Source organism: Narcine bancroftii, chromosome 1, assembly GCF_036971445.1.
Source record: "Narcine bancroftii isolate sNarBan1 chromosome 1, sNarBan1.hap1, whole genome shotgun sequence".
Classification (NCBI taxonomy): domain Eukaryota; kingdom Metazoa; phylum Chordata; class Chondrichthyes; order Torpediniformes; family Narcinidae; genus Narcine; species Narcine bancroftii.
In genome coordinates, this window is record NC_091469.1 from 301,627,660 (window position 1) to 301,653,093 (window position 25,434).

Below are 25,434 nucleotides of genomic sequence, written 5' to 3' on the forward strand. Positions count from 1 at the left end.
GAAAAAAAAACCTTGATGACGGGCTCAAGCCCACAACGTTGGTTATGTATCTATATCTTTGCTGCACTGTTTGACCAGCTGAGTTTCTCCAGCATTGTGCTTTTACTTCAACCACGGTGTCTGCAGACTTTTGTGTTTTACCACCAGGAGAACTGACTTCTGGAGCAATATGATTATAAGAATTAATTAATTGATTGAATGAATTAAATTTTTTTTGATTGTACTCTAACTTATTATACCTTCTTGTTTTGGATTGGTTCAGAGATGAGGTTTGAGTCTGTCCATGAGTGGATTTTTTGTACTTATTCTCCAAAATGTGCATATTAATGACAAGCTCTGTATACCGGTAATTAAGTGTGTAGTTGACTGGGTCTCCTGCTCCATCTTGTAGATGGAGATAGGGGGAGGAAAAAAAAACATGGTGAATTTGTGAAGAAAACTGTGAGAGTCATTTCACAGCAACACAGTGTGCAAGGTTCAAATATATGGCAAGTTGTTAAAAAAGGAAAGCAACTTGAGAGGAAAGGGGATGGACTGAAAACAATGAGAAAACACATAGAGCAGATGAATTACATCCAAAATAATTAATGAAATGAATTGAGGTTGAAATGAGGCTGGCTTAATTAAAAATAAATTGGAGAAAGATTAGGGTCAGATATTTAAAAAAAATAGAGTTGTAAACTATGCAACACCATACCAATAGATGGGAAATAATCACAAGGAGTAGGAAGCAATTAGTTTACATAAATGAATGAACTGGGCACAGAGTTTATCTCCTTGAGGAGCAATCATGCTTGTCTAATTCCCCCGAACGGTATCCTAAGCCAGGCAAATTAACTTAATATTTTCTGGACACTGACCACAGCAGAACCTATGCATGTTAGAAGCTGTATACTTCAGAGGACTAAAAGAGAAAAGCAGATGGAGACCAGCATATGTGGTTCTGTCCCCTGCTAATGTGGTCAAGCTTTCAATGGCTGTGTACCATCTTATTATGTGAGCAGTGGAAGGAGCATGCACAGTCATTTTGGCTGGCACGACTACCATTGTGTCAATGCTGAAGAGATGAGGGATGTATGTGTCCATGTATGTGTGAGAATAAAATTAATCGATAAATATTAAGTTAGAGTCATGCGGCATGGAATAGGCCCTTTAGCCCAACTCATCCATGCCAAACAATTTTGTATTTGGGACTAGTCCTATTTGCCTGCATTTAATCTGTATTTGTCTCAGCCTTCTTATCCACATATCTATCCAAATGTCTTGCGAATGTCAAATTTGAGCCTTTTCTACAGTTTCCTTTGGTAACTCATTCCATCCAAAGACAACTGTTAGAATGAAAATGTTTCCCTTCATATTCCTTTTAAATCTCTCCCTTCTCACCATAAAACTATAACCTCTAATATGAGTATTGCCCACCCTGGGAAAAAGACTGAGCTCATGATTTTACAATCCTCAATAAGGAATCTTTATGCTCCCAATACTCGTGGGAATGAAGACCCATCTTAATTAACCTCTCCCTATAACTCATGCCCTCTTGACCCAGCAACGTCCTAGTAAATCTCCTGTACACCCCTTCGAAATTATTGACATGCTTCCTTTAGCTTGGTGTGACCAGATCTACACACAGTACTCCAGGTGCAGTCTCACCAACACCTTGCACATCTGTATCATGAGGTCTCAACTTTAGTACTCAATACTCTGTTAAGTCAAATCTAAATTTAGACATACAGCACAGTAACAGGCCATTTCAGACCATGAGCCCGTGGCACCCAATTAACCTACACCCCCAGTATGTTTCTGAACTGTGGGAGGAAGCTGGAGCCCTCGGAGAAAACCTATGCAAACACAAGGAGAATGTACCAACTCCTTACAGACAGGGTGGGATTTGAACCATGGTCTGGTCCTGATTGCTAACGCTGTAAAGGCATTGTGCTAACCGCTTAGCCAACTGCGCTGCCTCTATGCTGACTATGTTATCCCTATGCCAATCGTGTTGCCCAATTGAGATGTTTGTTTTAAGTAATAAAACTTATTGCAAAATTGGTATATACAGGAAGTGATCACCTCTTTAGAGATGATTTAGCAACTCTTTACCTCTTCCTCCAAAAAAAGCATCAGAAAAACTTAGAATCTTTAGAATTATGCATTATTACAAGTTTCACAATGATTTTTTTGTCATTTGCTGCAGTTTTCAGTCCACTTTAAGAGGTTGAGGTGAGCTTTGAAGCTTCCATCCTCTCTGTTCGATAAACCTTGTTAATGTATGCATCCTATCAACAGGTAAAGGGAAGGATGATGATGGGGTAGTAGCAACTGTTTTGACTTAATTATGGTATGATTTTGGAACACATTGCATTTAATTCCCATTCTGATTTCATATCAATCTGAGATAATTTAGTTTAGAAAGACGGGACTCAATGGTTTTCAATGCTTTTCACAAATTTTCATTTATTGTATCTGCAAGTACTTTGAAGTCTTTTTTTGTTTTAAATCCATTCATATGGTGTCACTTTCAAATAAACCCATCCTAACTAAGGACTATTCAGTTACATGCACAAGGTTGAGGCATTAAAAATTTGAATATCTATTTTCCTCATTGCATTAACATTACTAAAAAAACCCAAATAATTTGAACAAACTGAAATTTCAAACACAAGCATCTTCAAATTAAAAGAACATTGTTTTTCTTTTACATAATATTTCCTCTTTTTTTCAAACCTTTAAAACTTTTGTACCAAGTTGAACAAAAGATAACTGCAATGTTATTTGAATAACACATGTAATTATACAATCAAAAACTGTTGATATTTGTAATATTTATTTGACTATTTGTCAACATTTTCAACTAGTTTCTTGGAATTTTTTTCTGGAAAATATTCATGATTTAAGTTGTAATATTAAAATACTTTTTTAATGTTGAATTAATTTAGTGTTCAAATGCAAATATTGACAATATTTTTAATCTTGTTTGAATCGCCATGCCAGCTGTAAATTTAAATTCAAGTTACTAAATACATTTGAAATATAAAGCTAACATCAGTAATTGTGATAACAGTTCCATTATCATAAAACACATCTGGTTTGCAAATGTCCTTCAGGGAAAAATATCTACCATTCTTCCCTAACACTGGCTCCTAAGTGTCCAGAAAAGAACCACTCATTTTGGGGGTAATTAAGAATGGTCAGAAAATTTCATTCTCTGTGGAGAAACTATATTTTGCAAACACTTAATGTCTGTACCGCCATTGGGCTATCGCCTCAAACCGTGCATCTTGGTGCCTCACAGTTCGGCGGGCAGCAACCTCCTTTGAAGAAGACCGCAGAGCCCACCTCACTGACAAAAGGCAAAGGAGGAAAAACCCAACACCCAACCCCAACCAACCAATTTTCCCCTGCAACCGCTGCAACCGTGTCTGCCTGTCCCGCATCGGACTTGTCAGCCACAAACGAGCCTGCAGCTGACGTGGACATTTACCCCCTCCATAAATCTTCGTCCGCGAAGCCAAGCCAAAGAAGAAGAAGAAGAAAGAATGTCTGTACCAGAGGTTTCTCTGACTCTACTTTGCATTTTTGAATCACTTGGTTGTGGACATATTAACTCTTGGTTAAACTTTAAAAAAATTCTTAGTTGTTTTCATATCCTTCTGAAGATTTACATCAGGCTTAGGTTTGAGGTAAGAGTTTTAGACAGGATCTGAAGAATTACTTTTTACCTAGTTGGTGGTTGAAATCTGTAATGTGCCGTGTGAGGAATGTGGAGCCAGATGTTAGCAAAGCATTTAATAATTATCTATATCAGGGTAGCCAAACTATGGCACATGGGTCAGCCAAAATAGCCTGTTACCAATTTTTAAGTGGCCCAGGGTGAATTTTTAAAATAAAATGGAATATGACTCATTAGAATAAATTGTCTGTACATTGCATTTCTTAGTTTTAACCCTAGATGCCATTCCAATTTCGAACATCTACCAGAGTGTTGCACTGTTACTCATCAATGAAAACTCAGTCAACAAAAAGGTTTACTTCAGTTAAAAAAACTTTTTCCTCAGTTTAAAAATATATTTACCTCAGTTAACAAAAAAGTTCACCTCAGTTGATTAAACATGGCGGAACCGAAAAGACAGAAAAATAGCATGGGAATGTTAAAAATTACAAACATGATGAGAAAACACAGAAGGGGATGTGTGTTTGTTTGATTTGCAAGGAATCTCTTAACTTTAATAACCTTTAATAGCCTATATACAGATTTACACATTGCATCATAATCTTTAAGGTTGACACTTGCACCATGAACTCTATTTACTGAGAGTTGTGGAGGAATGTTGGAGACCACCTTGCCCCCTTCTTAACATTTTTTTTCCAAGCTTTTTATTTTGCACTGCTTTTTGAATGAGAGTGTTAAAGTGTTTTATTGTATTAATTTAAATTTAAGAGCAGCAGGTACAGAAATGCCTACTGTAATATATGAGAACATCAATAAAATACTGTAATGTCAACTAATTTGTTGCCATCACATCAGCTAACCATTGAGTATGTGTAGGAGGGACAGCATCCTTCCCTCTCATAAGTATAGCTATAACCATATAACCATACATAACCATATAACCATATACAACACAGAACAGGCCAGTTTGGCCCTACTAGTCCATGCCAGAACAAATCCCCACCCTCCTAGTCCCACTGACCAGCACCTGGTCCATACCCCTCCAATCCTCTCCCCTCCATATAACTATTCAGTCTTTCCTTACTTTGTCCAAAATATTGGGATGTCTTCATTTTCAGTTCTGAATCACCAATAATCATATTCATCTATTTTGCTCCAAGGAACTTCTCTCACTGGATTTTGACTGAAGCAGAACATTTTCAAACTATGTGCTCATGATTTAAAAATTGCTCATGTCATGAATATCGAAATTAAAAGTTTGTAGTTGTAATGATCTTTCCATGTCACAGAGCTGAAAAGTTACAGTGTAAAGATTTATCGTGTGATAATTTTGTGGTCTCGGTAAAATGATCTAAAATATTTATTGAGAGCTTGAGTGCTGTTGACCTGCATGAATTGGAGCTGAGAGAAATTAGCAATGGAAACACAAGAACTTGGGTTGATTGGGCAAGTGAAAGACTTTTCTTGGTTGGAAAATCTATCACTAGAGAATTGTTCTGGGATTATGGGGCAGGCACTAAAGATAATATATGAAAATAATTATTTACTTAGGAAATTGCGAATCTTTGGAATTTTCTGCATCCGTGGGCTCTGGATGCATGGTGGTTAAGTACGTTGAAGACTGAGGCTAACAGAGTTTTCAACATTGCATAAAAAATATAGGGATGAAATAAGAACATAACATTTGATGGAAATTGATCAAAATGATTATTAGAATATGTTGAAGGAGCTTTATTGTCTATTCTTGATTTATTACTTGTGGTCATGATGGACATAAAAATATCAAGTTGAAAGTTGCTGTTAAAAGTGTGTATGAAATAATTTAATTAAACCAGTACATGCCTGACTTAAAGTTTAAATTAAAAATGATTCAGATTTGTATTAGACTATTGTTGCATGGATTTCTGTATTGGGGGATTGTTGTATAGTTTAAATATTAAGATTTCTAGAACTTTTTCATACACAACTCTAATTTGGATGAATCTAGCTTTTAGTTAGATTTGACTCTTAATTATCTGGAGTAGTAGAGAAGGTGCCTCCAAGGATAATGCAAAACCACAGGTGATGGAAGTGAAGCCTAGTTACCTTGGCAACTGCTTGCCCCTAACAACTGAGGCTACCTTTCAGAGTTTAGCAGCAGCTGCACCTGCAACCACTGGAATCATGTAAGTATTTAACAGTCAGCCCGTACTATAGGTGGACGTGAAGGCCATGTGCCTGTACAAGTTGGAGCAGCTGTGTCTTGCCTATGAATGGAGTCATTGACTGTTCCCAGCCTCCCTGTCATGCTCTGGCCACTCAATGTCCGCATGGAATTACCCAATGATCTCAGTGGTGTTGAGGCACAAATCTGAGAGTAACAGGTTTAGTAGGAAAAGCAACACCTTTTCTCTGTGTTCCCTGATGGGTCTGGGGTCTTTTGATGAATTTCACCAATGCAAATAAACAGTCCCTGTTTCATATGAAGGTTGAGATCAAGAGTGTCCTCATTTGGATGGTTCGTACTGAAGTGTTTCTTGGGAGAAATGATGTGAAAGGCCAGGCCCAAAGCCAGCTCCATTACCAAACATTTCTGAGCTACGGAACCCACTAAGCTTGGCAGAGCTGGACTGAATATACAGGCTTTATTCCCCCTCATCCTGGTAACTTGCAACCCAGAAATTAGATAATCAATAGATGGCTGCAGAAGGTATTCTTCCTAACTTTTAATTTTGATTGGCTTGTCATTGGCCTTGTCTCTGCAACTTTGCACTTAAGCTCAGTAGGTCTCTGCTTGGCCATGCTGTTTTCATCTATCCCATCAAAGACATTTTATAATGTTGAAGGCATCATCCAAATGAAGATTATTCTGAATTATTTTTCTCTGGGTAAATCAGATTTTGTCTGTTGACTATGCATTTACTTGATGGTTTAGATAATAGGAGGAATTAATCAACAGTAAAGCATTCATGACATTTTCACAATGGGTGTAATTTATGTTTAGTTATTTCATCCTTTTTAAGATAGGAATAATTCTATTTCCTATATATATATATATATATATATATATATATAACAATAATATAAATCCAACAAAGTAAACGCATATTAACAAATAGCTGTAAACAACCTCGGAAAGAGACAAAAAATTATATAAAACAAAAACTATTTTAATAATCTAACCCTTTCCTTGTGAAGTTATGATAAACTTAAATATTCTGTTAATGAATGAAAGAAAGGACAACTAAACTCTATAATGAGATCCAGTAATCTTATAAATGCCTTGTATTTTTGTATATGAGTTATTATATTTGACTATATTTGAATGTAATGTGGCTTAAAATTTTAAATAAAGTATTCAAAAAAGTCTTATAAACTCTGAAAATAATCAAGGAAAGAGGGCTTCATAAATTAAAAAAGTTAAATTTCATTTCATTTGTAGAACATCTAATTGCTTCCAGAGTTAAGCTTGCCATCACATCAGCTAACCATTGAGTATGTGTAGGAGGGACAGGATCCTTCCCTCTCATAAATATAGCTCTTCTTGCAATAAGGAGAGTCAAAGGCAACTACATGGGATTGTAGCCCAGACAAATTTAAATCAGCTTACTTACTTATTCCAAAATAGGACAAGAAATGGATTAGGAGCCATATTAACATTGAGAACTAAAGTCAAGGAACAAAAGTTATTTTCCTAATAATTGGAACATGAGGAACATTACCAAAACATAAGATATAATGTATCTTTTTCAATCTTACATCTATCACATTTTGAAGTGAAATTTGAAAAAAAAAATGTAGCCAATTGAACTTTGGAAAAGTAAGCTTAATGTACTACTTTAAATTGCAGTAATAAATGTCTGGCAGATAGAGAAGATGAATTAACCAATTTCAAAATGGAATCCCATGTAACATCAGAACATTTTGTTGAAAATCTTGCTCCCATCGTTTCTTAGTCTTGTCGAGGGAATTACTACTAGACATTGATAATAACTCAAAGAGAATCAATAACAACTTTTTAGTATTCGGTTTAAGATTATAAATCTTCTATTATCTTTAATTCCAAATCTTGAGGGAGTAAAAATCTCATAACCTGTAAATATCTAAATATCAAAAATAAATATCTAAAAAATATTGAAAAAATGGTTTAGTTATTTAAAATATAAAATATAATTGTTCAAAAGAGGCCAAACTTTAGTCAGTAATATGATCTTGGAAAGATTGGATACCAAACTCTGGCCATTGATGGAAACTAAAATCTTGTACTGAAGGGGACTAATTAATAAAAATCTCTGGCATCCAAATTATTTTCTAAATTGAAACCAAATCCTCAACATATGTTTAACAACAAAATTATCAGTTAATTTAGAAGCAGAAAAGGGTAATGGAGCGCCAACTGTCAAAATGAGGGAATACTTCTTGGTAGAATCAATTTCCAAATTAATCCAACTAGCAACATCTTGTCTGTCCTTATGATGAATCCAAACATTTATATATATAATATTAGCTACCCAATAATATAATCAAAAATTTCTTTTTATGATTTTAAAGTTTTACTAGATGTGAATAATTCTGATTTTTCTTACGGGACATTGTAATGAGTGGTGCAGTGAATAAAGTGCAACAGAAGTCTGTGAGCTGAACCAACAGAACTGTTTTATGGAATCTTCACAGTTGTTTAAATAATTACAGTTGGCACACTATCACAATCACCTCACCTCTGAAGTCAAGTGCCTCCCAGAGTTCTTTGTGCCCCCTCGGCTACCCGCAACTACGGACGCAGGTTTGATAATGGAGTGATGAAGTTCTAAATCTAGTTGGTTACCCAACACAAACAAAAAAGTGTCTATTCATAGGATAATCAAAATACAGAAATTCTGGAAGAACACAGCAGGTCTCACACCATCCATAAGAGGTAAAGAGATATAACTGAGATTTTGGGGCTGAAACACTGGTAAAATATCTTTACCTCCTGTGGATGCTGGAAGACCTGCTGACTTCCTCCAGCATTTCTGTATTAATAGAATAGTTGATTTTTGGTGGCATAACCTTCTGGTCTTGCTTTATTTGTTGCTAACCTACTCAATTTCACCTGGTTCTGATTTGGGTAGAGATCTGACTTACCTTCTGATCCATGGAGTTCAGCAGTAAAATCATAAACCTTCCCTAAAATGCTCCAGGAGATTTTTGACAGAAAGGGAAGTTGGGAGCTGATAGCTGTGTTTGTCATAGCCTGAAAGTGATTTATACAGTTGAATCTATAGTATTCAAAGATTTTTTAAAGAAAATGAAAATGCTGCAAATACTTATATTATTAAAATTAATTAAACCATATGTAAAAAACTGAAAAAGTATTATTAAAAATAATTACTTAACCTTTCCTTTTTCTCTATTAAAAAGTCCAGAAACAGAATCTATCATGTGTTAACCAATATATCTCAAAATCTATGTGTCTGTGCAAGTCTACAGTTTATTTTTATTGGAATGGCTGAATGTTATTTCAATCACCTTTGGAAGCAGTGGGCAGTTAGGAAGAGTCTTCCCCATAGCTGAGAGTTTGGAGTGGAAGAGATGGCTGCTCAACCATTTCAGGAGTTTCAAGTGAGTACAGGGAAGAAAGGAATGATAATGGTTTACATTAGCTGAAAGAACGATTACCCAGTGGTCAAAAGACAAGCTGAATAGCTGTCAAAGAATCAAAGTAGATCATGGAGAAATTGAACTGAAATGGAAAAGGAAGGTAACCCTACAGCAATTTAATTCACGATAACATTTATGAGCTTGTGTTGAGGAAGCAACCAAATTATTTTGTCAGATTGTAGTATAATTCTGCCCCAAATCATTCTTTTGTCCTCAGAGTAATTATTAGGGAAGACATTCAAAATATAAAGCCTCAGATTTTCATGAAATGCTGTCAGTTCCATACACTGCTGATGTTATTGCAATTGTTTTTCATATTTCCATTTGACATAACCCACACAGACTATGTGAACTCTCTGAGGATTTGAATTCCTCATTTCCCTATTATAAACTATTTTCTCTCTTTCATGCCCATCAACTTTTCTGGCACTAAAAGTAATTAACTTACTGGTCCATCTTTATGATGTGGGAGGAAATGGGACTCTTGGGGGAAGATTCCTGTGGAGAATGTGCAAGCTGCGGACATGCAGCATTGGATACCTGAAAAACTTAGCTGTGCAGCAACATTTCTGACTGCTAAACCATTATAGTAGAAAGTTTGGTCTTTCTATGCAAATGTGCTGGAATGAGCATTTTCGGTATGATACTGTCAATCCATAGAACCATAAGAGTGGCAGAGAGGATCACTGGGGTGTCTCTCCCCACACCCTCCCCACCCCCATCAACTTGATCTACCAGGATCATTGTTTGAGAATGGCATGCAAAATCATTGCACACAGCATCTCTCAGTTGCACCCTTCAGGGAAGTGATACAGGATTATCAGAACTAGAGCCATCAGGCTGAGGAACAGCTCCCTCCCACAGGCAGTGAGAATGCTGAACGACCAAAGGAACTGTTCACACTAACCATCCAAGACTCTCATATTCATTAAATAATATGTATTTATTTATTTGTACTGATGTATACTTGTCCTCGATGTGTATTGTTTGTCTGTATGTATGTTATGTCTAGTTGAATGTCTCTGTGTTTTGCACCGAGGACCAGCGAACGATGTTTCGTTGGACTGTACTTGTGAAATCAGATGTCAATAAACTTGACTTGACTTGCCTGTTGCCCATTGCTAGCATCCCTCTGCTAACTGATAGTGAACCACCTTCTTGAACTGTAGCAATCCTTTAAGTGAAGGTAACCCTGCAGGGTAGGAAGTTCAAGATTTTAGACTTTGTGATGATGAAGGAATGGCTGACTTTGAAGAGAACCTACAGTTCTTGGATCCTGTTTGCTTTAGCCTCCTCAGTGATGTATTTTTTGGCAAATAATTGTTGTGCATTTTGTCGATTGTACTCATTGCAGTCATTATAAGTAGGCACAGTAAATGGAATGATGGAAATGAGTTGCCATTTTCTAAATGATGAGCCTCTTTTTGGGTTGCTTAAACTGAAGTTGTCAAGGCTGCTGCACTTGCCATGCTCCTGACTTGTTTGCATGGATAGAAGGGGGGCTTTGGAAGTCAGGAGATGGAAAAAAAAGCTCTTCAGGATAACTAAGCTCTGATTTTCTCCTGTAGCATTTGTAGTTGTGTGGCCCACTCAGTGATTCTGTGGGACTTGAAATGGAAATAGTTTTGACTGCCCAATCCATTGTCTGGAAGTTGTGCCGTTCTCATGTTTCTTTCCACTTTTTTACCCTATGCCCAAATATTTTTTTTTTCGTTCATACTTGCATGCAGGCATGGGCTAGTTCATTTGTTGAGAAGTTGCAAATGGGATTAACCATTATGCTTAATGAGGAAATTAAACTCAATGCCCTTATTTCAGATGTAAGATAGAAAAAGGGCCATTTGTGCTCCAATTGAAATAGTTTATTCTAGGGTGTTGACTTAAATGTTGTACTATTAGGTCTTGGAATTAAATGCCTGATATTTCATTTCATGACCATCTTCAACTTTGCAAGTCAAGATAATATTTATGATTGATAGGACGGTGATTAACTGATTCAATTTGTCCTGTTTTGTTTTTGTGGACAGGACATTCCTGGGGGAAATAAAATCATGTTTTCAGATATATCCTAGAGAGGTTGTTCTAGAACAGCTTGTTAGAGATTGAGTTATTTCCATTTCATAAGTCTTCAGCACTTAAGGTGGATCCCATTGACTTTGCTGTATGCAATCTACAAATACATTTACTGAGATTACATTGAGTCAATCAGATTGATTAAAGGCATTTCTGTGATGGTGGTGATCCCAGGAGAAGGTATTATGGACCATCCACTTTTGGCTGGCAATGATAGGAAATGATTCATTATGGCCTTATGTTATTGCTGTGGATTGGAATACTTTTGTATCCTTCTTCTCTTGTAAGCTGTAAATTGACCTCACATTTCACCACTTGATGTGGGAAGAATTGATGGCATCAACTGCAATGGAATCACTGAGTGTTGGCTATTGCAAACTGTTTTTGTTGCTGAGTATGTGATTTGTTCTCCATTGCTGTTTCACCAGACTGATACTTCATGTTTCTGTGTGTTTGCTGCTGTACCCAGCATGACCTTTTGTCACTTCAATAAACTAGGATGAAAAACCTGGATGGATTGTACATATAGATCAAGATGGTATGTTGGACATCAAGCTTACAGATTATATTGATTTAAAATCCCATTTCTGCCAATGACTTGTTTTTTGGAAAACAAGATATGAGCTGCCAAATCAGTTTTCTGTTATGATATTGTGGCCATTAGTAAAATTTGGTTGCAGGAGGGTCAGGACTGGCAGCTCACTGTTCTGTGCTTCTGTTGCCTTAGATGCAATAGGACAGGGGCGGGGTGAGATGAAAGGGGGACGAGTGGCGTGGCTTGTCAGGGAAAATATCACAGCTGTGCTCAGACAGGACAGACCAAGGGGCTCATCTACTAAGGCTATATAGGTGGAGCTGAGGAAAATGAAAGCTTTCATGGGGTTGTATAATAGACCACCCAATAGTCAGCAAGAAATGGAGGAGCTTATATGTAGAGAGATAGCAGACAGCTGCAGGAAACATAAGATTGTGATAGTAAAAGATTTTAACTTGCCACATATTGAGTGGGACTCCCATATTATAAAAGGACTGGATGGCTTGAAGTTTGTCAAATGTGTTCAGGAAATCAATATATAGAGGTATCAGCTAGAGAGAGTGCAATACTGGATCTCCTTTTAGGGAACAAGGCATAACAGGTGACAGAAATATGTGTAGGGGAAAATTTTGGGTCCAGAGATCATAATGCCATTAGTTTCAAGTTAATTATGGAAAAAAGATAGGTTTGGGCCTTGGGTCGAGATTCTAAATTGGAGAAAAGACAATTTCTCATTTCATTGAGGAAACGAGAAAGGATCTAAAATGCGTGGATTAGGAGAAATTGTTTTCAGGCAAGGATGTGCGAAGTAAGTGGAAGACCTTCAAAGGTGTAATTTTGAGCGTACAGTGTTTGTATGTTCCTGTCAGGATTAAAGGCAAAGTTAGTAGGCATAGGGAACCTTGGTTTTTGAGGGATATTGGGGATCTGGTTTGGAAGACGAGAGAGGTGTATAGCATGGAGCAAATAAGGTACATGATGAGTATAAAAAAATGATAGAAAAACCTCAAGAAAGAAATTAGGAAGGCTAAAAATAGAATGAGGTTGCTTTGGGAGACAATATGAAGGAAAATACTAATGGTTTCTACAGGTATATTAAGAACAAAAGGATAGTAAGGGACAAAATTGGTCCCCTTAAAGTTCAGAGTGGCCGGCTTTGTATGGAGTCAATAGAGATGCGGGAGATCTTAAATATTTTGTTTTCAGAAGTATTCACTCAGTAAATGGGCACAAAGTCATGAAAAGTTAGGAAACAAAGCAGTGAGGTCATAGAACCTATACAGATAAAAGAGGATGAAGTTCTTGCTGTTTTAATGCAAATAAAGGTGGATAGATCCCCAAGGCCTGAAAACATTCCCTCCAACCTTGAGAGAGTCTAGTTAGAAATTGCAGCAGCTCTGGAAAAAATACTTAAAATGTTCTTAGCTACAAGTATGCCAGAGAATTGAAGGGTAACTCATGATTTTTCTGTTTAAAAAAGGCTCCTGGAAATTATAGGCTGGTGAGCCTGATGTCAGTAGTAGGTAAATTATTGGAAGGTGTTCTAAGATATTGGGAACACAATTATTTGGATAGACAGAAAATGATTAGAGATAGTCAACAAGATTTATTCAATCTTATAGTTTTTTTCAAGGAATATTGATTAAGGAAAGACTCTGGACATTGTCTACATGTATATTAGTAAGGCCTTTGACAAGGTCCCAGTGGGAGGTTAATCAGGAAGGTTCAATGCTAGGTATTAATGGTGAAGTAGTGAACTGTATTTGACAATGGGTGGACGGGAGAAGCCAGAGTAGTGGTGGATGATTGCTTCTTAGATTGGAGGCCTGTTACTAGTGATGTGCCTCAGGGATCAGTGCTGGGACCATTATCACTTATCATCTATATCAATGATCTGGATGATTATTTGGTAAATTGAATCAGCAAGTTTGCAGGTGACACTAAGATTGAAGGTATTGTGGACAGTGAAGAAGATTTTCAAAGAAGGTTTTCAAAGCTTCTGGAGGAATCTGGACCAGCTGGAAAAATGGGCTGGAAAATGGCAGATGGAATTTAATGCAGATAAAGATGTTGTGATGCATTTTGGAAGAACAAACCAAGAAAGGACATACACGGTAAATGGCACTGCACTGACAAGTGAGATAGAACTGAGGGATCTGGGCATACAGATACATAATTCCCTGAAAGTGGTGTCACAGGTAGATATGGTTATAATGAGTGCTTTTGGCATATTGGCCTTCATAAATCAAAGTATCTAGTATAGGAGTTGGGATGCTATGGTAAAGTTGTATAAGACATTGGAGAGGCCAAATTTGGAATATTGTGTGCATTTTGCTCACCTAACTACAGGAAAGACAGTGTATCAATAAGATGGAAAGTGGGCAGAGAAAATTTACTAGGATGTTGCCCGGACTTCAGGAACTGAGTTCGAGGGGAAGGTTAGAGTGTATAAGAATGATGGGAAATTTGAGAGAGGTCTATAAAATTATGAGGGGGATAGGCAGAGTAAATGTAGATAGGCTTTTTTCCACTGAGATACAAACCAGAGAATATGGGTAAAGAGTAAAAGGGAAAAAATTTAGGTGGAACATGAGGGGAACATCTTCACACAGAGAGTATTGTGAATGTGGAATGAGTTGACAGGAGAGGCGATGAATGCAGGCCCAATTTTAATATTTAAGATGAATTTGGACAGGTAAGTGGATAGAAGATGTATAGAGGTCTATGGAGTGGGGGAAGGTCAGTGTGACTAGGCAAAAAAAAAGGTTCTGCACAGACTAGAAGGGCCAAAGGGGCCTGTTACTGTGCTGTAATAGTCTGTGGTTCTAATGGAGTGTAAAGTTGAGAATATACCTCCTCAAGAAATGTGCAGTTGTCAGTCCTACTAATGCTGTCATGGACAGAAGCTTCAGTAGAGGCACCCATCGGGGAAGAGATACACGAGTATCTCAGAGGCACCACCACCAGGCTGAGATACAACTCTTACGCACGGGCAGTGAGAACGCTGAACGATCAAAGGAACCGCTCACAGTAACCATCCAGGACTCTCGTATTCATGAAACAATTTTTATTTATTTAAACTTGACGAGGTAGGTTAGTGAAGATGAGTTTGAGTAGATTTATCCCTTTTATTGCTCTGCTTGCCTTTGGCTGCAGACCATTTTGACCGTCATTTCCTTCAGGCCTCATTCGTCTCAGTCAGTGGTTGTGCTACCAAGTCACCCTTGAATGTCTATCCCTTAATTGCTTTAGTTTTTTTTCAATGTTTATAAATGTATTTATATGATTTAAGTTTTTATCTGATTTACTTTTAATGTTAAATTAGTTAGATTCTGTTATCTTTTGGCTGCTTTTGAATGTTGGATCTTCAGGGACATTTTTTGTGTGACAGCTTTGAGTTTAGCTAATCCAGGGAGCTGCTTATTCTTCTTTCAAATTTAGGAGATACTGATTCTGATTACCCCTCATTGAATGTATGGCCCAGAAGATTGCACAGTGGTTCCCATTACAAGTTCCACATTATTGTGCACTATTGTGAGTTCTGTCATAAACGCAAAACCTAATTTTTTAGGTCAGGGGCAGGTGTGGGTGACTTATCACTGATGAGAAATTTTAGCCTGATGTGCTTCTGATGCAATAGAGAATGATGAGCAGTACTCTTCTTTACCACCATGTGGAGCTAATGCCATTTGTTTTCTCAGAGCAATACTGGTTAATAATCTTCCAGAGAAAATGAGGAAAATAAAGTCAAGGTGAAACGCATTAAACAATGGATGAGCCATCAACTTGTTATTGACACAAATCACGTCCCACTATTCTAGCTTTGTTTGGTTAAAACAAAATATGCTGCTTCTCAAGTCTGAGCTATCAGGATGTATATTTCATGAGAAAAGGACAGTGAATGTCAAGGAGCTAATTTTAATCAGTGAAAGGGAAAACTAAAATATATTATTAACTGCAGATTAAGAAAATGGAAAACTTTCAAAAATTACATATGCATAAAGGTGAGATCCCATAATTAAAATCTACTGTAATGTCAAACATGCAAACAAGTGTCACTTCATTTGTTTTAAAGATGTATTTTAAAAAAATGAAACTTGATTATTCCCATTTTTGGGGTAATAAGGCCGTTGAGTAGATTCACGGTGGGAGACATAAATCATTTGAGATTGCTGTACATGATTGATTTACTGTATTCCTACCAGGGGGACAGTGCTAATTTTCGAGGTACCAGCACTCACCAAAAACAGCGACAAGGAGGTGCCAGAGCCACCCCAAGAGATGCTTGAATGGGCCCCATGAGGTGCCGGAGCGGTGCTTCGTTGAGCTCTGGTAGTGCTGCACTCCTGATGGGTACAATTGAAGGAAACAAATAGCAGGGCTCCTGGAATGGCAAAAAAGAGGTCTAGGCTAGGCCTCCTACTTTATAACTCTCATAGAGTTGTATAGTGTTGAAACAGGCCATTTGGCCCAACTAAATCATGCTGACCAAGGTGCCCACCTGAGCTAGCCCTATTTGCATGCATTTGGATCAAATCTCTCTGAGCCTTTCCTATTCATGTATCAGTCCAAATGTCTTTTAAAGTTTATAATTGTACATACCTCTTCCACTCCCATTTAAAGATCGTGCTACATATTTACCACGCTCTTTATGAAAAGTTGCTTTCCATTTTCTCTTAGATTTTCTCCAACTTTACCTTAAACACTTGCATTTTAGTTTTGGACAACCCTCCCTGAGAAAATATCCATGATCCTTAGAAATTTATTAAGATCTAGAAGGTCACCCCTTGGTCTCTTATGCTTCACAGAAAGCAACTTCCCCAGTCCTAACAATAGCTTTGTGAATATTTTTGCACCCTCTCTGGCTTAATCATATCCTTCTTGTAGGAATGAAGATCAGAATTGCTCACAATACACCAGTGGTCCCAATGTTTTTTTTTTCCACTCACATACCCCCTTAAATAATCCCTTACTAGCCACAGACCACCTATGGCATAGAATGTAATACATGATCTGTGGTTTGTAAGGGGTTACTTAAGGGGTTATGTGTGTGAAAAAAAAGGTTGAAAACCACTGCAATACACCAAGCCTGGTCCCAATTTCCATAAAAACTTCTGGTTTTCTGGAAGGGTAACATGGTTAGCATGCTGGTTAGTGCAACGCTCTTACAGCGGCAGCAACCCAGGTTTGAATCTGACACTTTCTATAAGGAGTTTGTATGTTCTCTTCATCTCTGTGGGGATTTTCTCTGGGTGCTCCAGTTTCCGAATGCACGATGGTGTAGGTCAACTGGGTGTAATTGGGTGGCATGGGCTCATTGGCCGAAAGGGCCTGTGACTGTGCTGTCTGTCTAAGTTTAATTTAATTTAAAAACAATTTGCTGAACAGTTATATCCTGATTCTCCAAATCTTGGACAGCACCCAGAGTGATGAAGGCAAGCATATCTTGTCCCTTTTTCATCATGCAACCACTTGTGTGGACGTGCGCAGTTCAAATGCACTTCCCCTCCCAGATGCATTTTCTTTCCTGTACTGTGATTTAATGTATGACAACTTTCCCATTGTAACTGAATTACAGTAAATATATTGTTAAAAAAATCATACTGAATGAATGCAAAAGGAATGGGGTGGCAAAATGTATTGGGTGGTTATGCAGACATTTTGGAAAAAGAAAGGTGGAAAAAGTTAAATGGGTCAGAACCTACTGGCAGGAGTGAGCTTTCCGCAGGCACCATTAATCCAGGAGGCAGATACAAACTTGTGTTTTACAGAACCTAACTGGGCAATATGTGTGATGGCAGAACAAGGAGAGCAAAGAAAAACCTGGAAGAACTCTTTGATTGTTGACGCAAAGAATTGGATGAAGATCTTGGAATGCTTATGAATGTTCCTGACATTCAGCAACATTTAAAAACAAAATCAGAAACTATCTTTAAAAAACAATGAAATTAATAATTAAACTGCAAGAAAAGGAGAATGAGGAAACAAATGGTAAAACTAAACAAAAATGGGAACAAGATTTAAATATAAAGATAAAAAAGGAAACATGGGAGAAATTATGTTCTGGAACGATGAGAAATACAATAAATACGAGGCTACGTATGATACAATATAATTGGTTTCACAGACTATACATTACACCGCAAAAGTTAAATAAATGGGACCCAACAGTATCTGATAGATGTTTTCGATGTAAAAAAGAAAGGGGAACAACAATTCATGCAATCTGGACATGTGAGAGAGTAGAAAAATTTTGGGATGATCTCAATCAGATATTAAATAAAATAACAGAAAACAATATACCAAAGAATCCAGAAATCTTTCTCCTAAGTAACATAAAAAAACAAAGAATTTGGAATTGATTTGGAGGATGCACAAAAAAGATTTGTTAAGATAGCCGTAGCAAAAAAATGTATTATGTCAACCTGGAAATTGGAAGATAATTTGAAAATACAACAATGGTATATAGAAATGAATAAATGTATTCCATTAGAAAAAATAACATATAGTTTAAGAAATAATATTGAAATATTCGAACAAGTATGGGAGCCTTACATTAAATACAATAGCGAAAACCTACCGGGGACAAACATTACCTAAGTTGATGGAAGGAGAAGGAAAGAAAAGAATGGACTCTGTAGAATTTCTGGTGTATTTTTGTTGAATGACAACATTGTCTGACTGAATTAATGCAACCTAGATTGTATACCTAAAATGGATGAGAGGGGGGGGGGGTGGGGGGGTGGCTTGGGAGGAGGGAGGGGGGGGAGAAAAAGTCACTGTATATGTGTGAAAAAGAAAAAGTGTATATCATGGCTAATGTGATTTATGGTGTGAAAAATAAAAAAATTAAAAAAAACAATGAAATTATTAAAAATGCTTAATTATGAAACACATTAAATCAATGCATTTTAAGCAAATGAAAGATTAAAATCAATTCAATTATTTCTTTAATGATAATAACCTATTGGTTACCCTTCTCCCTCACAGTCATTCTATTGAAATATATGGTTCCACTGGCAAAAGTTTAAGAGCAGTATTAATGAATGGAATCCCAAACTTGGTGACACTTACACAAAAGAATACCAAGAGCTCATGTATCTGGTAAAGATTTCAAAGATGATAGAGCATTTTTTTCTTTAGCACAAGTGGTTCTTTGTTTCTGCTTTGTCTAATGCACATTTCTGATAATTTTCTGTTGCAGAATCCCAGCTTAATTCTGAAAGTTATATTTTCATTCTCCAACAATGAAAGAAGATTAACACATAGTTTGATCCTTATTTATAATTGATTAGAGGAAGAATAGTGTCCACAAGGAAGAGGGAGAGCAGCTGTTGGCAGAAGCACAAAATGAGGTGAACGGGGCTGGTCAGGGTACCATCTGCCAGTGCTGAGAGAATTCATTTATTATGTGGCTATAAATGTGCTAAGATTAGTAATACAACAAATATAGTCTAAAACAATCTGACAACAAGAGAACACATCAATCAATGATCCAAGATCATTCAGTGATATTTTGATGACTAGAAAATATGAATAGGATATGGCATGTTTAACAAAAATTGTTCAATGTTATAATTATAAAATGTCCTCAAAAGCATCACTGAGTTTACTGATTTTCTAACTCTGCTATATCTCTTTTGCCTATCACTGATTTATTCTAAATAAGCAGTAGCTTTATTTCATTGAACAGGTCTTTTGCTCAGTGAAATTCATTTAAGTAATGGGTTATTGAAAAGGTTGAGGCTGAGCTTGGCTAATTATGAACCCAGAGGTGGTTGCCACAAATAATATAATTGCCAATTATTTGGCAGATCACTGGAGGGGCCTATGGCATTCATAGTTAGAAGGTGAGTGACCTAGTTTTAATGAAGGAGTTATATTAGTCATCAGTAAGTTAAGTATGTAATTCAAGAAATACTTATGGAACTTTCAGAAACCCAAAGGATAGCAGTTAACAATCCATTCAAATATTGTTACAGTAACTTGGGCAGAAAACTTGTGACAAGATTCACACTGGAACATTCCATCAACAACCTTCTGTTCAAATTTGCAGATGATACCACGGGAGTGGGCTGTATAAAAAGGGGCAATGAATCAGCATATAGTAGGGAGACTGAAAACTTGGCTGAATGGTGCACAAACAACAACCAATGCATTCAATGTCACCAAATCCATGGAGCTGATTGTTGACTTCAGGAAGGGAAAACCAGAGGTGTATGATTCAGTGATGATTTGGAGATCAGAGTTGGAGAGGGTAAGTAGATTTAAGTTCCTGGGGGGGGTATGTCCCGATTTCAGAGGATCATTCCTGGAGTCAACACACTAATGGCATTGTGAAGAAAGCACATCACCACCTCTACTTCCTCAGGACTTTACAGAGGTTTGGTGTGACATCTGAAACTCAGGCAAATATCTACAGATGTGCGGTGGAAAGTATGCTGACCAGTTGCATCATGGACTGTTATGAGAACACAAATACCCCTGATTGGAAAGCTCTGCAATAGGTTGAGGGCACAGCCCAGGACATTCCAAGGAAAAACCTCCCCGCCATTAAGAACATCTACAGGGAATGCTGCCATTGGAGATCCACATCATTCAGCACACATTCTATTTGCCCAGCTACCATCAGGAAAGAGGTATAGGTAGGGAGACTGAAAACTTGGCTGAATGGTGCACAAACAACAACCATGCATTCAATGTCACCAAAACCATGGTGACTCGCACCACCAGGCTCAGGAACAACTGCTACCCCTCCACCTCAGATGCCTCAACAATAAACTCAAAATAAAATACTTTTGCATTTTATTGACTTTTTTTGTCTCTGTATTGCACAGTCAGTTTGTTTACATTTCTTTATTTGTTTACATGTGTATGTTGAGTACAGTTTATTTGCACTACCAATAAGGGACAATTCTAGCTTGTCTGTGGGGAAAAAAGAACCTCAGGGTTTTATGTGATATAAATCTGAAATCAAAGGTTTGATGCTACAATTAGTGAACAGCACAAATTAAAAACTTGCACAGTAACTTGTGCCAATGTCTCATCCAAGGTCAATGTTCCACTGTTGACTAAAACCTATTGTGCCCATCAGGTGGATTCAGCACCAGTCAGGATGGGAAAATGGAGCACAGCTATTGTCCAGACACAATTAGCTGCCCTTCACCTGATGCGCTGCTGCGATATAAATATATCTGCTCATATTTATGTGCCCACAATTTATCAGTACTTACCATACAGGATTGAACTTGAACAAGGAAATGAAAAGGGGAGTGCCTTTAAACCAAGCACTGCACCTTTTGATAACAGTGATCCAAAATTGCAATAGAATGTCAGATATATATTGTATGGCAATTGACCCAAGAGCCACACATTAAGCATCCTTTGAACATCAGTGCATCATCTATATAATTCAAAGTCACACTTTGCACAGAGGGGAATGATTTCCATCTTTTTCAATTGATTTTATACTTCAAGTTGATTGAACAGTGCAAAAAACATGTACTACATGACTGACTTTCTGGGTCGAGGATGTTTTTGCCTTCAGCATTTCAGTACCTATTAGTATTGAACTGAAGTCCCATCTTGAAATCAGAGGATGAAGTGTACTACCACCAATCCAAGACTATCAAGCATGTGTATGGACCGAGAGTTCTTTCTTTGGAAGATGTTGGTGACATCATTACAAACTGTCCCCAAATTTAGGCTCATTTTCAGATAAGTTTCATTGTGAAATTTCGATTGAAAACCATTAAAGTCACAATCACCCATAAAACATGACTATTTTAAAATGAAGAGGAACGACATTAAAGCATAACTTTCAAACACCTCAACATTATGAGTAGTGAATAATGATTGATTTTTTTTTCCTGAAAATTGACTTAATCACATAAAAGAACATTTTTGGATGGTTTGGGATCAGGAACTGTTAGTAATCCAACAATTAAATAACCAAAAATTACATCATGCAACATGAACGTTAATGTGCTATTAGATAACCAGCAACATGGGTTGAAATCCACTGCTCTCTGTAAGACCCTATGGGTTTACTCCCAAGTTCAAAAGATGTAGGAGGTCAGTAGATGGATTGGTTACGTTAGGGTATTTGGAAGAAACTGGTTCCTGGCCTGTTCAAGTCAAGTCATCAAATTTACTATCATCTGATTGTACAAACAGCATTTTTTGGCACCTGAGACATACAACTAGAGAAGCACACACACAGACAGACAATACATATGCAGGACAAGTATTTCATCTTTACAAATAAATAAATACTCTCATGAGTATAAGTGTCTTGGATGGTTAGTATGAACAGTTCCTTTAGTTGTTCAGCATTTTTACTGGCTGAGAACAGAAGGTGTTCCTCAGCCTGGTGATGCTGGCTTTGATCCTCCTGTATCTCTTTCCTGATGGGAGTAGTTGAAAGATGCTGTGTGCGGGGTGGAAGGGGTCCTCAACTATTTTGCGTGCCCTCTTTAGACAATGATTCCAGTAGCTCATATCAATGAGGGTGGAGGGAGGCTCCATGGATTCTCTCTGGCACTCATGGTCCTGTAGATTGACCACTGATCTAGTTCTCTGCAGCAACCATATCACACTGAGATGCATCATAAAGGTGACCAGTAGCCTTGCTCACTTCAGTCTTCTCAGGAAGTGCAGTCGCTGTTGTTCCTTCCTCCAAGTGAGGAGATGGTACTGTCCTGCATCTCTAAATTAAATTAAAAGGAGATGCTAGGAACTTCAGCAGACCATAAAACCTCTTGGAACAGCTCTGAAACTCAATAAAGTCATTTTTGATTAAATACGGAACTTCATTTTCCTACCTATGGTCATATTTCTTTAGTTCTTTTCAGTCCAAAATATTATTGATCATATTCATGTTCAATCAGGGTTGGTTCCAGAACGTACGTTAGAAGGGGGAATTAGAGTTTTTGAGGGGGGGGGACTTGTTCACTGGGTTGGGGGGGGCTGCTAGCAGGGACCTGTCAATAGGGTGGGGTGCTTGCGGGGACCTGCCTGTAATTAACGCCATCCACCCCTCCGACATGGGGCACGAGGATGCTCTTTTTATTGCGTCGAGTGTCACTAGATGCTACTGATGCTTGATGCATGCTAGTGACATGGCTGGGGGTGGGTGGAGAGTCACTAGGATGCGTCAACCTAGACGCTAATGATGTAGGAGGGAGTGGGGCGGGTTTGACGGCCAGGATGGTCACGACTGTAGGGGGGGGGGAATGCAGCACCTCACTTGGGGAACAATGCCTGCGGATACCCCCCCTTGGTGCCAACCCTGTGTAGAATGATTTAAAAAAATTATTGATCCATATTAATGTTCAATTATTCAAGCACCACAACTCTTTAAAATAGTGAATTTCAATTATTCATGATCCTCTAACAAAATAAATTCCTTGAGGAAGGACTCGAGCCAGAAATGAGGGTAATGCATCTTTAGCAACTTTTCTGTGAGACCGGCTGAGTTCCTCCAGCATCTCTGTGCTTTAACTGTGAAGAAATTCCTCATCCATCTGGGTTTTAAATGGATGACCCTTAACCAGAAACAATGCCCCGTAATTCTAAATTCAACTGCAAGTGGAAGTGCCCTCCCTGCATCTTGAAGTTGACCACTTCAGAATTAATTCCAGGAAATTATGAGGAGCAGTGATGATAACATAATTAAATTTGACTGCAATGTAAGACTGAAAAAGAGGTAAGAAAACAAATAAATCAAACTATGGGACCATGGGTTTTAAATTCAAAAGATTAACTGCAATAAATAAATTGGTAAAATACAAGGGAGTAAAGTGGCAGCTATTGCTTTTTAAGATATATTGGATGGGAGACAAATTGAAATGCCAAAGTAAAAAAATAAAAATAATTTGATGCCAGTTATGCAATTCTCTCAAAAGCCACAATCATCCATTTGAAATGGTATGGGCCATGCACAGCCTTGCTAATTTTTGAATTCAAAATGAATACAAGGAAAATAAAATATATTGAAGGAGGATTTATATACCAGTGACGGCCTGATGTTGTCATGGAATAGGTGAGCCAAAGAGCCTGTCTATATCTCTCTGACTCTATCCTTGAATTCTTTGCTTTTAGTAGACAACAGTCTGATATCATAAATCTCCACTACCAGGAATGAAGCCCAGATCTTTAGTGTACCTTGCATGGCTTGCAGTTGATCTGAATTTCTGTTTTTTCCCTCTCTCGTAAGTTGGTGAAACTGAGCTGAAAACAGAGTGCTAGAGCCATGCACCTGAAATGGCTGAGCAGAGCAAGCAACTGTTCATCCCTAATAAAATAGATTCAATAATCATAAAATTAACGGTGCAAGGACTGAGAAGGATTTGTCAGAGTGGATAAAGTCAATGCTGAATCAAGTACAAAGATAAATAAACAGAGGGGAAGAGGTATTGCATCCTTGAGTTGAAAAGAGAGGAAAAAGGCAAGAAGTATGTTGGTTTAAATAAAACTGAAATATTTTGAAGTACCAAGATTCTGCATTTGAAATAATTAATTTTCAGTGCCCAAGAGGCCGGTAAGTAGCAATTTACACAAAAATAATCAGAGGCACTTAGACTAAAATAAATTAGACATAAGTTTGGCAGAGAATATTATTTAATTTGCCTTGCACGTACAGGATCTTCATGTTGTCAGTGGAGAGTTGAGGTGAAGCCTTTGCTGGAGGGTCTCATCATAACAATGACTTTAATATTTCTCTATTTAACCTCACGTTTACTTTCAAATGAAGCTGTTGCACTGATTTCTGTATAAAATAAGCCTTTCCTTCAGCATTACCACAATGTAGTGCTCTATTATAGCCCATGTTTCAAAGGCATGTCTGAAGATGCAAGGCCCAAATATTGGTCCAAGATGATAAAGCAAAGGCTCCAGGATAACAGTGCAGCTTCACAATGCACACGGGCAGATACAGATAATATGCAAAGACCAGAACCACAACTCACTGTTCACCCACCGAATTCCTCATTTGATATCATCTCACTCTGTAATTCACACATTCCTTTCTGAAGTTCGAAACTGATGTGAAATAAATCTCAACAATTAAACTACTCATGGCCAGAGATTTAAATAGAAGCTCCAATCTCTTGATGGGCATCATAAATAGTCAAACCATTGCTGTTAGAATCAAAGAAATCCCCTCTAAAGCTGCACATCCCACACAGATTAAAAGTGTGGAAGACAAATAAGGCAACATAGAATTCAGGAGAGCATTAAAATGTTCCATTATTATAGATATGGAGTCATGCAACATGGAAACAGGTCCTTTGACCCAACTTTCCAATGCCGATCAAGATATCCCTATGCTAGTTCCACCTGTGTTTGGTTCATCTCCCTTTGGACCTATTTTATCCATGTATCAGTCCAATTATTTTTGTTGCAATCTACCTCAACCACCTCCACCCTCTGCGTTAAAAAAAGTTGTCCCTTAGGTTCCTATTAAATCTTTCTCTCCCTCTAAACCTATGTCCTCTGGTTACTGATTCCCATACTCTAGGTAAGACTCTGCATTCACCCG

General features: G+C 37.6%; 1 long non-coding RNA gene across 3 annotated transcripts; it reads left to right on the forward strand.

Moving 5' to 3' along the window:
• Positions 1 to 8,347: 8,347 nt before the first annotated feature.
• Positions 8,348 to 19,437, forward strand: LOC138751895 (uncharacterized). Of its 3 annotated transcripts, XR_011350250.1 has the most exons (4): positions 8,365 to 8,429; positions 11,788 to 11,897; positions 18,885 to 18,998; positions 19,099 to 19,437. It is a non-coding gene; the product is annotated as an uncharacterized lncRNA (long non-coding RNA). The 3 variants fall into 3 exon arrangements; XR_011350249.1 differs by lacking the exon at positions 11,788 to 11,897 and having other exon boundaries at positions 8,348 to 8,429; XR_011350251.1 differs by lacking the exons at positions 8,365 to 8,429; positions 11,788 to 11,897 and adding an exon at positions 8,440 to 8,561.
• Positions 19,438 to 25,434: the final 5,997 nt, after the last annotated feature.